Source organism: Triticum dicoccoides, chromosome 7B (assembly GCF_002162155.2).
Source record: "Triticum dicoccoides isolate Atlit2015 ecotype Zavitan chromosome 7B, WEW_v2.0, whole genome shotgun sequence".
Classification (NCBI taxonomy): Eukaryota; Viridiplantae; Streptophyta; class Magnoliopsida; order Poales; family Poaceae; genus Triticum; species Triticum dicoccoides.
In genome coordinates this window covers 643,027,317-643,041,109 of record NC_041393.1, presented here as the reverse complement: position 1 = coordinate 643,041,109, position 13,793 = coordinate 643,027,317, and the positions used below count along the sequence as shown (strand labels likewise).

Sequence of the window (13,793 nt, the reverse complement as noted above, 5' to 3'; positions counted from 1 at the left end):
CCCGCTGCCTATGGGCCATGTAGATTGCCTTTTGCTGTAGCGTGACCCTTGCTAACGAGGGCCGCGTCATGCGTCGTACGACTACAGTCCCGTGCAGTGTGGGTAGGTGGCCGCTTGGTCAGAGCGCTCTGTAGCCACGCTCCTCTGGGATTTAGGGGAGCATGCGGCACTGTAGCCATGCCCCCTCTCGTCGTGGTGGGTAAGTTTAGACCCCAAGGAGGAGGAGGGGCCGGCTGCTGGCAGCCGGCCCACCCCTAAAGCCGCCTTCTAAGAGCGTGTTCGGTAGTTGCCCACGGCTGGAAAATCCTCAACTCCATCGCCGAACCCCAAGCGCCAACTTCTCTCATGAAATCCTGGAGCCAATGATCTGTTCGGTGCAACAACTCCTGGCAGTCAGCGATCTGGCAGGCCTAAAAGCCAACGAAAACCATATATGGCCCATTTGACCATGTATTTTTAGCCCACAGCCCATCACCATATCACCATCAGATCCGGTAGTTCTTCCTTGACCTTCTGAAAAATGGATGACATGGTCTGGGTGGCAAAGAACAATGTCGACGATGAGCTCCGCGAAGCAGCCTGCTTGATCCAGCGGTCGGGGATGGCGGCGGACGAGGGGGAGTGCGGCAGCGGCCGGGTCGCGGTGGTGGAGGGTGAGCATGGCGGTGGGGATGACGCGTCGCTGCAGATGAGCTGGTCGGAGATGGCGGCAAACGACGGCGACTCGCGGCGAACAAGGTGGTCAGCGGTGGGGCGGCCACCTCTGGCGGCTAGGGTTGGAGGGGAATGGGAGAGATGAGTGGACGAGCCCCTCCAGGGTGATTCACTCGAACGAGGAGATGTCCTCGAACCGGTACGCGCAGTGACTTCGCGGTGGCAAAGGAAGGTAATTTGAGGCAACTCTCGCTTCATGAATTTAGAGGAGTCTGTGTTTCCCAGCCCCTCAACTCCTCAAATTTTGCACTGATAAAAAACTCCTCCTTCTCTGGCCTAACTCCTGGAGTTGAACCGTTCGGCCCAGTGATGTCTACTACACAACCTTCTTCTTGTAGACGTTGTTGGGCCTGCAAGTGCACAGGTTTGTAGTACAGTAGCAAATTTCCCTCAAGTGGATGACCTAAGGTTTATCAATCCGTAGGAGGTGTAGGATGAAGATGGTCTCTCTCAAACAACCCTGCAACCAAATAACAAAGAGTCTCTTGTGTCCCCAACACACCCAATACAATGGTAAATTGTATAGGTGCACTAGTTCGGCGAAGAGATGGAGATACAAGTGCAAAATAGATAGTAGATATAGGTTTTTGTAATCTGAAATTATAAAAACAGCAAGGTAGCGAGCGATAAAAGTGAGCGTAAACGGTATTGCAATGATAGGAAACAAGGCCTAGGGTTCATACTTTCACTAGTGCAAGTTCTCTCAACAATAATAACATAGATAGAACATATGACAAGCCCTCAACATGCAACAAAGAGTCACTCCAAAGACACTAATAGCGGAGAACAAACGTAGAGATTATGGTCGGGGTACGAAACCATCACAACGCTATTCTTTTAGATCGATCTATAAAAGAGTTCGTACTAGAATAACACCTTAAGACAGAAATCAACCAAAACCCTAATGTCACCTAGATACTCCATTGTCACCTCAAGTATCCGTGGGCATGATTATACGATATGCATCACACAATCTCAGATTCATCCAACCAACATAAAAGTACTTCAAAGAGTGCCCCAAAGCTACTACCAGAGAGTCAAGAACGTGTGCCAACCCCTATGCATAGGTTCCCAAGTGTCACGAAACCCGCAAGTTGATCACCAAAACATACATCAAGTGGATCAATAGAATAACCCATTGTCACCACGTTATCCCACGCAAGACATACATCAAGTGTTCATAAAAGACTCAATCCGATAAGATAACTTCAAAGGGGAAACTCAATTCATCACAAGAGAGTAGAGGGGGAGAAACATCATAAGATCCAACTACAATAGCAAAGCTCGGGATACATCAAGATCGTGCCATTGAGGAACACGAGAGAGAACACGAGAGAAAGAGAGATCAAACACATAGCTACTGGTACATACCCTCAGCCCCGAGGGTGAACTACTCCCTCCTCGTCATGGATAGCGCCGGGATGATGAAGATGGCCTCCGGTGATGGGATCCCCCTCCGGCAGGGTGCCGGAAAAGGGTCCCGATTGGTTTTTGGTGGCTACAGAGGCTTGCGGCGGCGGAACTCCCGATCTATCTTATGTTCCGGAAGTTTTAGGGTACGTAGGTATATATGGGTGCAGGGGGTACGTCGGTGGACCTCCGGGCTGTTCACGAGGTAGGGGGGCACGCCCAGGGGGGCGCCCTCCACCCTCGTGGACAGCCCGGGGCTCCCCTGGTGTGCACTCCAAGCCCATCAGGTTGGTTTCCTTCCAAAATTATCTTCTCCAGTTGATTTCGTTCCGTTTTGACTCCGTCAGATATCCCTTTTCCTCGAAACACTGAAATAGGCATAAAACAGCAAATCTAGGCTGGGCCTCCGGTTACAAGGTTAGTCCCAAAAATAATATAAAAGTGGATAATAAAGCCCAATATTGCCTAAAATAGTAGATAAAGTAGCATGGAGCAATCAAAAATTATAGATACGTTGGAGACGTATCAAGCATCCCCAAGCTTAATTCCTGCTCGTCCTCGTGTAGGTAAATGATAAAAAAGAATTTTTGATGCGGAGTGATACTTTGGCATAATTTCAATGTAAATCTTCTCAATTGTGATATGAATATTCAGATCCGAAAGATTCAAGACAAAAGTTCATATTGGCAGAAAAATAATAATACTTCAAGCATACTAATCAAAGCAATCATGTCTTCTCAAAATAACATGGCAAAAGAAAGTTCATCCCTACAAAGATCATATAGTTAGGCTATGCTTCATTTTCGTCACATAAAGATGTTCCCAACTTCTATACCCCCGATGACAAGCCAAGCAATTGTTTCATACTTAAATAATCTCAAACTGTTTCAACCTTCACGCAATACATGAGCGTGAGCCATGGATATAGCACTATGGGTGGAATAGAATATGATGATGGGGATTGTGTGGAGAAGACAAAAAAGAGAAAGTCTCACATTGACGAGGCTAATCAACGGGCTATGGAGATGCCCATCAATTGATGTCAACATGAGGAGTAGGGATTGCCATGCAACGGATGCACTAGAGCTATGAATGCTCAACAAAAGAAAACTAGTGGGTGTGCATCCAACTTGCTTGCTCAAGAAGACCTAGGGCATTTTGAGGAAGCCCATCGTAGGAATATACAAGCCAAGTTCTATAATGAAAAATTCCCACTAGTATATGAAAGTGATAACACATGAGACTCACTACATGAAAAGCATGGTGCTACTTTGAAGCACAATATATGAGAATCACTACATGAAGAACGAGGTGCTACTTTGAAGCACAATATATGAGACTCACTACATGAAGAACGAGGTGCTACTTTGAAGCACAAGTGTGGAAAAAGAGATAGTAGCATTGCCCCCCCTTTTTTTTGGGCCTTTCTTTTTTTCTTTTTGGCCTTTCTCTTTTTTTTATTTGGGCAATGCTCTAATAATGATGATCATCACACTTCTATAAATTACAACACAAGGATTACAACTCGAAACTTAGAACAAGATATGACTCTATATGAATGCCTCCGGCAGTGTACCGGGATGGTGCAATGAATCAAGAGTGACATGCATAAAAATAATGCATGGTGGCTTTGCCACAAATACGATGTCAACTACAAGATCATGCAATGGAAATATGACAAAAGTAATGCATGTCATGGTGATGATGGTGGAAGTTGCATGGCAATATATCTCGGAATGGCTATGGAAATGCCATAATAGGTAGGTATGGTGGCTGTTTTGAGGAAGATATAAGGAGGTTTATGTGTGATAAAGCGTATCGTATCACGGGGTTTGGATGCACTGGCGAAGTTTGCGCCAACTCTCAAGGTGAGAAAGGGCAATGCACGGTACCGCAGAGGCTAGCAATGGCGGAAAGGTGAGAGTGCGTATAATCCATGGACTCAACATTAGTCAAAAGAACTCATATACTTATTGCAAAAATTTAGAAGTCATCAAAAATTCAAGTACTACACGCATGCTCCTAGGGGGATAGATTGGTAGGAAAAGACCATCGCTCGCCCCCGACCGCCACTCATAAGGATGCACAAGCCAGGTACACTTCATGTTTCAAATTTGTTACATAGCTTTAACCATACGTGCATGCTACGAGACTTGCTAACTTCAACACAAGTATTTCTCAAATTCATAATCACCCAACTAGCATGACTTTGATATTATCACCTCCATATCTCAAAACAATTATCAAGCATCAAACTTATCTTAGTATTCAATTCACTCAAAAGAAAGGTTCACATATCTTGAACACCAAGTATATTAACATTAAGCAAATTACCATGCTATTAACGACTCTCAAAATAATATAAGTGAAGCATGAGAGTTCATCTATTTCTCGAAAATAAAACTACCACCATGCTCTAAAAGATCTAAGTGAAGCACTATGAGCAAAACTATCAAGCTCAAAAGATATAAGTGAAGCACATAGAGTATTCTAGCAAATTCTAATTTGTGTAAGGCTCTCTCTCATTAAAGAATTTCAGATCTTGATACTTTATTCAAACAGCAAGCAAAGCTAAATAAAACTACAATGCAAGGATAGTACAACTCATGTGAAGAAGCAAAAACTTAGGCTCAGCCGATACTAACCGATACTTGTTGAAGAAGAAAGGTGGGATGCCTACCGGGGCATCCCCAAGCTTAGATGCTTGATAATTCTTAAAATATTATCTTGGGGAGCCTTTGGAATCCCCAAGCTTGAACTTTTGTGTCTCCTTAATTCCTCTCATATCATGGTTTCTCTTTTTATCAAAAGCTTCATTCACAATAAACTCAACAAGAACTCGTGAGATAGGTTAGTATAAACCAATGCAAAACCTTATCATTTTCTACTGTAACAAATCACTTAAATAATTATTCAACATTGCATACTAAATGTCTCTGCATATTTAATACTCCTATCATCAAATAGAATCATTAAACAAGCAAACATATGCAAACAATGCAACCATAACAGCAATCTGCCAAAACAGTACAGTCTGTAAAGAAAGCAAGAGTATAAATACTTCCCTGACTCCAAAAATTATTAACTAAATTTATTGACCTGAGCAATTTGTATATTAATCATCTGCAAAAAGAATCAACCTAAAACTACCCTCCAGTAAAAAATGGCAGCTAATCTCGTGAGCGCTAAAGTTTCTGTTTTTCACAGCAAGATCACATAAACTTCACCCAAGTCTTCCCAAAGGTTCTACTTGGCACTTTATTGAAACAAAAGCTATAAAACATGATTACTACAGTAGAATAATCATGTGGACACACAAAAACATTAAGGATAATTATTGGGTTGTCTCCCAACAAGCGCTTTTCTTTAATGCCTTTCTAGCTAGGCATGATGATGACAATGATGCTCACGAAAGAGATAAGAATTGAAACATAACGGGAGCATCATGAAGCATATGACTAGCACATTTAAGTCTAACCAACTTCCTATGCATAGGGATTTTGTGAGCAAACAACTTATGGGAACAATAATCAACTAGCATAGGATGGCACAACAAGCATAGCTTCAAGAATTTAAGCACATAGAGAGGAAACTTGACATTATTATAATATGTAGAAGCATATGTTCCTCTCTCATAATAATTTTCAGTAGCATCATGAATGAATTCAACAATATAACCAGCACCTAAAGCATTCTTTTCATGATCTACAAGCATAGAAAATTTTCTACTCTCTACATAAGCAAAATTCTTCTCATTCGGAATGGTAGGAGTATCATAAGAGACTTGAACACTAAAAATTGTTTCCACATTAAAAGGGTAATGTTCAGAAAAAGGGTAATCATAATCATGACAAGATTTGTAAATATAATCATGACTACTTTTTATAGCATAGGTTTCATCACAATAATCATCATAAGTAGCAACTTCGTTCTCATCATAATCGATTGAAACCTCTCCCAAGATAGTGGAATCACTAAATAAAGTTGACGCTCTTCCAAATCCACTTTCATATTCATCACAATAAAATCCAACATCCTCCAAAATAGTGGGATCACTAATTCCTAAAGTTGACACTCTTCCGAACCCACTTTCATCAATATAATCATCATACGTAGGAGGCATGCTATTATCACAACAACTTTGCATATCAAAACATGGGATGCTAAAAATATCATCGTCACTAAATGCAGCATCCCCAAGCTTGGGACAAACATTAATTTCAGCAAATATATTCTCAAATATGTCATTCTCATCAAACATAGCTTCCCAAGCTTGGGCCTTTTCATATCATAAGCATAATCACTCTCATCATTAAAAATATTGATAGCACCAATAGTATAGCAATTATCATCATCACAATGAGTAGTAGGAGCAACATCATTTGGGAGGGATACCTTTCTACCTTTGTTGCTCCTTCTTTTTCTTTTCTTCTTCTTCACCTCATGTGTGGGTTCAATCCTCTTTTTGGAGCTCCTTATTGATGAGATTGGTCGAATAGAAGGCTCCTCCTCGTTACCTGATTCATCATAAGAAATAATAGGAGGACATCGGGAAGTCTCTTCCCTTTCATTAGTATTCTCATCATCTTCTATTTGCTTTCTTTTCTTTATGTAATTGGCAATATAAGGATTTTCAATGCAATTCTCCGCACAATACATATAAATCTTCTCTAGATCAAAATGAAGAATTCTGTCAAGGGCAAATTCTGGAATACCCTCACTTATTTGTTTCATTTCTTCATACCCCAAAAGAAGGCTAAGCTCTTTATAATGCTCAAAGGTAATCAAATTATCACAATATTTGGACACGACTTGATCATGAAACAAATAGCATTGGAGCTTTAAATGACCATGTTCATTGCAAAGTTCACAAGGAGCGCGAAAAATATTAAATCTTTCAGCACATTCATCTAGCTCTTCTTGCAACAATTTGGTTTCTAAGTACTTATGCCTCTTGCAATAAATATCTTCTATATTTGGTGTGTTCATGCAAACATGCACTCCACAAAATTTGACATTCTCATAAGAGATATTTTCATCATAACTAGTACAATCATCATTAGCATCATGGATATTCAAAGAATTCGTACTAACAACATTGCAATCATGCTCATCATTCACATATTTAGTGCCAAACATTTTAGAGATTTCTTCTTCTAGCACTTGAGCACAATTTTCCTTTCCATCATACTCATGAAAGATATTAAAAAGGTGAAGCGTATGAGACAAACTCAACTCCATTTTTTTGTAGTTTTCTTTTATAAAATAAACTAGTGCTAAAGCAAGAAACAAAAAGATTCGATTGCAAGATCTAAAGATATACCTTCACTTACCTAGCCTCCCCGGCAACGGTGCCACTCAGCTCCCGACCTGGAGTTCAAGGAGTCAGGAGTTGGTGGACTACCGAACACGCCCTAAGAGTGCGCCGTCTTCTGGAAGCCGGCCGTGTGGCTAGTAGCATGAGGGGCTTTGCTAGCCCCAATGTCTTGAAATGTTATTGGGTGTGGATGAGGCTACCTGGGGTACATCCCCCCGACACAAGCCATCAGTATCTATAAGATTTGTCTTATTTTGTTTTGAAAGAGATAATATCATTACCAAGGAAACCTTTCGACAACACTATATAGGAAAACATTTTCACAAACAAGTGTATTGTACGGTGCATCATAATGTCATGATATTGATTATATGAAAAAAGAACTCTCATCGATCTCCTTGTTTACACATGAATAAAAAATCGGGTGGGTAAATACAAAAAAGTCTATTGGTTTGATCGATGATCTGTAGTTTCTATTGGATAACACGGTCCCATATCCAAACTTATTTTGTTGAATATCATAAAAATAAGATTTCTCTTTAAAATACAAGTACTTTAGCAACCAATAGTTAAAACTAAAAATATATACTAGACGAACGTAAATCAACTTATTTGGCCTTCTGATTTTGAATAAAAAATTCTATAGATTGTCCCTCTACAGGACACCTCAACAAATGGGCCTAAAATAGACCTTCAGTAGAAGTATTACAATTGATACGTGGAAGGAAAACTGGTGGGCCTAGAATTGGGCCTATCAAGATTTATATTGTTCAACTGATGATGATGGGCCTAGAAAAAATAAGCATGGACATTCCTTTGTTCTCCCAAGGCCCACCCCTTTCGAAACCTAGGATTTTCCCCCTTCCAACCCCCCTTTATAACCCCAAAATCTCGCAATGTCCATCGACCCACCGCCGCCGCCACCACCAACCATGCTCTCCTTTATCTAAATCAAAGCAGTCTCTTCTCTCGACTTCTCCGTTGAGTCAATTGATTCGCGACGCTTGGTAAGCCCTACGGTATTTCTGATCTATGTTAGCGCATTTAGATCTTTGACTCATTTTTATGATTATGTCTCACCTTATTATTCTTTAAATCCAGTGTGCATCATGCTTTTGTTCTTCCCAACACAAGGACGGTCGTATCCATGTTCATGGTTTCTAAATGCTTTACTTGAGCATAGATTCATGTGGGATATAATTAGAGGTTTTCTTTACAAGATTGATGTATCCTTCTTCTCACTTTTAGACAGGGGAGGTGTTATAGATTCTTGTGAAACACTGAATAATTTTGTTGGCATTGTCATCCTCGCATTGGAAGTTTGTCCATGTTGGAAGAATGATCTAATGCCCTATATATATGGAAGAAAGAATCCCACTAGGGGAAATATTGTTTTATATTTGTAAACTTGTATTTAGTTTTATTAAAACATTTTGGATTAGTATAATTCTACATTCCTTTTCTCTTGTGAGAACCGCTGGGTTGCTAGTTAGGCCATACCTTTCTTGTCTCAACACAAGGATGGTAATACACGCAATATGTGTATGCTTCTTGGTTTACTAAAATTTCATAATGGAATCATCAAATTTGTAAATCTCATCAAAACTAAATTATGTTTGTTTGGCAAGTTCTCTAGAAGGATAAACATGGGGAGCACATGAAGGTCTAGTAGTGGATATATCGGATAAGGTATCAAAATCGGATTGCCTTGTTAAATGAATATATAGAAATGTGCAAGTGTGGCTCGCCAAAATATTTCCATGTGGCCACTCTATATATAATCCGAGCATTCATGTATGATGTGTACTTGTGTGAATATTTGAATATTAATATGGGATAAATAGTGTTCTATTTTATTCCCTAAAGAGCTTATATGGAAATTATATTTATGTTGGCTGTTAAAATTTGTAAGAAAAGGACTCTATAGGAGTGTTCTTGAAAATAACTAAGTAGTTTGGAATAATCATTGAATAGTAAGAACAAAAACCCAAAGTAGGAAAGCGTTTCATATGTATATTCAACCCTCGAGTGGAACTTGAGTGGTATTATATGCCATTGTTACCATTACGGAAGTATTATGCTAATGTACCATATATCTCCTATTGTATTGCAGACAGAGAATTACCTGCCATCAGTAGGTCCAATCAGCATGGTAGATAATAAGGTCAAGGTAAAAGAAGAGAAAGATGACAATATTATCACAAAAGAGAAAATGAAGCAAAATGAAGCTGAAGGTGATAAGAAAGTAGAGGGAAAGCAAAATTTATCGAAGAGGAAGATAGCTAAGAACAAGGAGGTCAAAGAGAAGAAAATGAGAGTTGTTGATCAGAAGGATGGTGAGGAGGAGAGGGAGGATTGGAGGAAAAGAAAGGAAAATGGGAAGAAGGAGAACTCACATAAGGAAAAAAAAGGAGGAGAATGAGAAAGAAGAGCAGGGGCAACAAGAAATTGAGAAAGAGAAAGAAGAGGAACAAAAGGAGATAAATGAGCAGAGGGGAAGGAAGGAGAATGGTAAAGAGGAATATGATTCGATGGAAAGGGATGAGAAGGACCAGAATGGCAATAAAAATTGTCCTCACTTCTTTAGAGCGATCATATCCTATTCATTTATGGAACATGTGGTAGGTTTTCTTGATTCATAACAACTAAGAAAGGGACTAACTCATTTTAGTTGTTCCATTTTTACCTATCGTATTTTTGCATGATTATTGTGAAGGTTATCTTTTTCCATTGTGGTTCACTTTTAGGAATGATGCTCTCTAATTTGGTAGAGTTAAAATTTTACATATATAATCTATTTCACCCAACAGATTCTTTTGTTCAATTTATGAATGATATGTTTGAAACATGGACTATACAATTTTTCTACCATTGAGAAGGATAAAAGAGATAACATATCCAAAATATAAACTACTTCATGAAAGTTGATATTTTTTGTATTTACAAAAAATGTAGATTGTAAATAAAAGAGACATATCTAATATTTCTACAAAATATAATGCCAATTGAGCAGTGACTGATAGCTGGGATTGGACTATAAGGAAAGGTTAAATGCCATATAATGCATGTTTGGGTTGTGCTCGACATGTCTTGAGCCACTACTAATTAATTTGTATGACTACATATGTTCCAGACCATTCCAGTAGGATTCCACAAAAACTTGGAAGATTGTACATCATTGGTTTCCCTGAGAGGTCCAAGCGGGAATAAATGGCCCGTAGAGCTGGCTAAAATCTCCGGGGAGCTATGCTTTGCGCGTGGATGGAAGGAGTTCCTCTCCGACCATCGCGTCGGGTATGGCTACCTACTGGTATTCCGTTACGACGGGCAGTCATAGTTCTCAGTGACAATTTTCTTGCCATCGTCCTGCGAGGCTCCGTACGCGTCTCTCGCCCAGCCGCAACACAAGGACATCAACGTGGCCAGTGATGAAGACAAAGGGCTCACGAGCACCAATGCAGATGGTACTGCCCCGCAAGAAGAAGACACTCACACTGACACCAGTATAGATGGTACACTACAAAATGAATCTTCAGAAGAAGAAGAAAATTCTTTAGAAGATGAAGATGCACATGATGTTGAAGACACATTATCAGAAACTCTAGGGAATGATGAAGACTGTGAACGTCGCATGTGGAGCAACGATGCTCTAGAACCAGCGCAACAACAACAGGATGATCGATGCAAGACCGACGATGGTTTTATGGTTAGGAAGAGGGCTAGCTTTAGGAAGGTTGATGATATCATGGCACAAGTGGACCAATCCAAGAAGTCCAGGACTGCGGAGTGGAAAAACTCTACAGCTCCATCTGGTGAACCAACTTCTGGGGGAGCAGCGTCAAGCGACAGTTTGGCAGGTAATTAAGAAGAGCCCTCTAATCAGTTGATCGATTTAAAAATAATTAGTACGTGTAGTACTTTTTACGTATATATTGGTATGAGATGGATTGATTTTGTAAAATGATTCGTATACTCTTGTTATCGAGCTAACCTTCGCTATGTGCACATCAAACTGTAAGAAGAATCTGAGCATCATCCACCCATTATGTCCAAGGCTGAGGAGATAAGGTCTCCATCTGGTGGTTCTGCTTCTATGTCAGCAGCATCAAGTGACAATTTGGCAGGTAATTCAGAATGACCATTGAATGGATCAATTTCAAATTAACTATATATTGTGATGGCTAAATGTTGTCACATGATTCATAGACTCTTGTTATCTAGCTAACCTATGTGCACATCCATTGTAAGCAGAGTTGGCTAGTCGTCCATCAAAGGACTCCAAGGATGAGGGAAAAAGCTCTGTTACTCCTTTAATTGTTTATACCAGGTCTGCTGCTTCAGCATCTAAAAGAGTTCCTCTCAAAAAAGCTTTGGAAGAAACAACATCTAGTGACAATTTGGCAGGTAACATATCAATTTCAAAATGAGTAGTACTTTTTTTACACACACACACATATATTGGTTGAGATGTCTTAGATGTTGCGTCATCGAGCTATCAATATGCTCTGCTAGCTACATAGCACTAGTCTTATACTGTAAATGGTTCCTATCTATATTCTCTTGTCATGGAGCTAATGAACTTTACCCACATATAGTTCATACAGGTGTATTTGCGCCAGAATCCGTGTCCTCGAACATAACCACGTGGAACAAATCTTTTGATAAAAGGCTTAGTAAGCAGAATCAATTCCCGATGTTCAACAAGAGCAATGGTGAAAACCAACCTGGCAGAAGTAAATCTCTTTCTTCCTTCCTTACTACCTTCCTTCCTTCCTTACTTCTTGTATGCGCGCCCTTTTATTATACTGCTAGTACTAATTAGAACAAACTTGAAGTGAACTATCCTGATAGTCTACATCTTTTTATACTAGTTCTCATCAAAGTTACGAGAAGGCCAGGATTAATGTCACAGAGGCGTCTAGTAACTCAAAGGGAGAAGGAATACGCCATGGAGAGGGCACTGAGGTTCAAATCCGACAGGCCCTTCACCATCAAGGCAATGAGGCACAACGATGTCTATGCCTTGTACTTCATGGTAATTATCAATTAAATTTCTCCTTTCAATACACATATTAAAAAATGCATTGCTCACTGACTGGTCATGATCAACCTGCAACTGCAGATCATCCCGGACAAGTTCGTGAAAACATTTCTCCCCAAAGAGAGCAGGAAGATGACCTTGTGGGACCCACAGGCGAAGCCGTGGAAGGTGTGGTACGAGTACGCTGGCGGGGAGAGTCCCCATGCGGCATTCAGCGCAGGGTGGGGCGCGCTGGCCATGGAGAACAACCTGGAGAAGTGGGACGTGTGCATCTTTGAGCTCCTGGACCAAGAATACAACATCAAGCTGCACGTCTACAAGGTCGTGCTGGAGATCACCCCCTGCGTCATCACACCAAAACCTCGCACATGCGCGAGTGTTAATTCGCCCCAATACGTTTTGATCTAGTGTTATTGATGATGGAGAAAGACCCATTCTATCCTGTCGTTATCAAACCTCAATATTCAGAATGATTTTGTGTTTCTTGCTGAGGCTAACTATCAGATTATAAGGAAAAGATAAGCATGTAGTTCGTACTTTCCTTTCTTCTCCTTGTCCAAATCCCCTTCATAACCTAGGGTTTCCATCATTGCCAAATTCCCTTTATTTATAACCCAAAATTTTGCAAAATCCCACGAGCCACTGTTGCCACAACAAACCATTTGAATCGGATGGATCTCTTATCTTGTCCTCTCGTTTGAATCGAAGCCCCCTTGGCGAGGTCGTCTGAACTCTGAAGATCCATCCAGATCTCAATTGGTTGACTACGCTTAGTAAGCCTACATTTTGTGTATCAGATCTATGCTAGCGCAATTGAATCTTTAGCCCATTTGCACCATTATGATTTTCAATCGGCTTAGGTTTCTATACATAATCTGTGGTACATCTTACTTTTGTACTGCTTCCCACCACAAGAAATGGTGTCTCCATGTTCCTAGTTCTTTCTTCCTGAACGTTTTAGTTCAACATAAATCAACTTATAGGATGTAACTAGAGGTTTCAAAATGTTGCAGGATTGACTTATCCTTATTCTGATTTTGCGGGCATCTTAGACTGTTGTTATATTCCTAATGTTGTATTCAGTTAATGAGCTTTATTAAAATAATGGTGATTATTGTAATGCTACCTTTCCTGTAGTGATAGTCCTTGGGTTGCTAGCTAGTTAGGCCATACATTTCTTGTCTCAACACAAGGCCGGTGCAGATTTGAATCACCCATTAATATAAGATATCGAAGCCGTATGTGCAAGTTTCATGGTTTACCAAATTTGCACAACAGATGATCGAATTTGTAAATCTCTTCAAGAAAAAA

At 40.2% G+C, this 13,793-nt stretch overlaps 1 pseudogene; it reads left to right on the top strand.

Annotated features, from left to right (window-relative positions):
• Positions 1-529: 529 nt before the first annotated feature.
• On the top strand, positions 530-12,890 carry LOC119339279 (annotated as a pseudogene).
• Positions 12,891-13,793: the final 903 nt, after the last annotated feature.